Below are 2500 nucleotides of genomic sequence, written 5' to 3'. Positions count from 1 at the left end.
TATCTTTACCTACCAAATACAGGTACTGTACATTTGCCCATGTTTTACACTTACTTTATCTCTATCTTTCTATAAATTTGTCAGTATGTCCATATATATATATATATATATATATATATATATACGTATGTATTATGCATATCATATATAAGTATCATATATATAACTTATGTGCATTATAGATATACGTAAGTAAGGTAAGTAGGTTAACAAAGTTTTCGTTATTAAAAAAAGTGAAATATAAATGCAAAAAAATATCGACGATTTCGGTGTGCCACCGGAGCATCCCCGAGTGTCTGTTCGTGAACAGGGCTATTAAGTGTGAGCGGAGACCCTTTCCTCCTTTTCCATATATAACCCGCACGGTAGCCTAGTTACTACATATCTTCGAATTCTTCATAATGATCGCAAATATGAGCAGGGGCCTGTGGTACGAAATTGTGTAATTTGTTACGTAATTCTCTGATAATTTTTTTCTTATTTATATTGGTATCTATTTCATTACTGATAACATGAATGTCCTTTCCTAGACCGCCGTTGTTCTGGCCCTTGTGGCTGTTGCTGCTCCCTCACGGCCTGCCTAAGGCTATGAGCCCCATACGAGGTTAGTTTAAATTTGCATTTTCTTCTCTACAGTATGTCTTGTACGCCTTAAGATAATTCTTCACATCTGAAAGGGTACATAATAGTCTGAAATAACCACAGTACACTGTATCCTATACACCTGTAGAACAAGCAATATATAACACCCCTGACAAAGAGAATAACCAACAAGACAACTACTTTTTTTCTATCACGTTGCAAAGCTACATATGTGCAGAACTTATCAGTGCTGACACTATCATGGAATCTAGAAATCGTTTCTCCATATACAGATTTTATCATAAAAACTAAATCCCGCCAAGATACCCAAGGGGCACAGATTAAGAAAATGGATGGGAGAATCATCATTATATATTTATTACATGCATTTTCTTTCTTTAACAGAATGGTTATTTGTCATTAAGAACAAAAATTCAAAGTATATATTTGCAGGAACTGTTAAGTACGACTTTAACTACGCTCTTAAGGATGACTACTCCGGCAACGAATTCGGTCACCAGGAGGCCCGTAACGGATACCACACCCACGGTTCCTACTACGTCCTGCTTCCCGACGGCCGTGTGCAGAGGTCGCTTACACTGTCAACGGCGACTTCGGTTACGTGGCCGAGGTCAGATACGAGGGTGAGGCCCAATACTCTGAGTACAAACCTGCACCTGCCTGTAACCGTTTGGTCGCTAGTTTGTTCGACCCCGCGGTAACAAGCGATGATGGTCGCTTGCAATTCGCCGCGCCTCGATAACGCGAGGGGTGGCCGCTCGTGATTGGTCATTCCTTGTTCGGTGATTCCTCTCTTTTGTGTATATATACGGCTATTCTTTGTAAAATACTTAATTGTCATCCTCAGCTCTGAAGAAACTCTGCAGTTAGCCACGGCTACATGCCTACAAGCCCGCGCCTTCTTACAAGCCAACCCCTGCCTACAAGCCTGCGCCTTCTTATAAGTCAAAGCCAACCCCTGCCTACGCCTAATATATATTTTGGACAGCGATACTTTATTTTTTCTAATGTAAAATGTAAAATGATTAATCGTATTTCTTATCCCTTATCCACGAGCATTGTGAAGAAGTCCATCTTATACCTTTTATTTTTCAATTTTTCTCTCTTTTTCCTGTCTCTCTTTAGTTGTAAGAAGATAAATAGCTTAACATATCAAATTCCTTTGTTAGTTAGTTTAACATATCAAATTCCTTTGTTTGTTTAACATATCAAATTCCTTTGTTAGTTTAACATATAAAATTCCTTGTTCCCAAGGCCTTTGTCAAAGTGAAAAATACTGCGAAAAATTTGTGCTACACACAAATTTTTATATTGTCAGATGATTATATATAGATATGTCTGTGTGTGTATGTGTGTGTGTGTGCATAATAACGGAAAACATACATATTTGTACTGTAGTGCTTTCAAAACAAAAAATCAAAATATATATACATATAAAATACACATATACACACACACACATTTATATGTATATATTTATATATATGTATATATATATATATTTATATTTATGCATATATATATATGTGTGTGAGTGTGTCCATGTATATATATATATATATATATATATATATATATATATATATATATATATATATATTATATATATCAATATATATATCATATTATATAATATGTGTGTGAGTGTGTATGTGTTTATATGTACATACATATACAATATGTATATGTAATGTACATATATACATATATTATATATATACACATATACATGTATTATGTTGTTAAGTAACATTCATATTATATTTATTCATATAATTTGTGTGTGTTTAAGTAACATTCATATGTTCATTTATTATAATTTGTGTTTCTTTTGTTAATCATATCTATTATATATATTATACAATAGTATATATATAACTATATATCAAACGCCTCT

Source organism: Penaeus monodon, chromosome 3, assembly GCF_015228065.2.
Source record: "Penaeus monodon isolate SGIC_2016 chromosome 3, NSTDA_Pmon_1, whole genome shotgun sequence".
Taxonomy (NCBI): Eukaryota; Metazoa; Arthropoda; class Malacostraca; order Decapoda; family Penaeidae; genus Penaeus; species Penaeus monodon.
The sequence above is the reverse complement of the archived record's forward strand: the minus strand, read 5'-3'. Positions refer to the sequence as shown.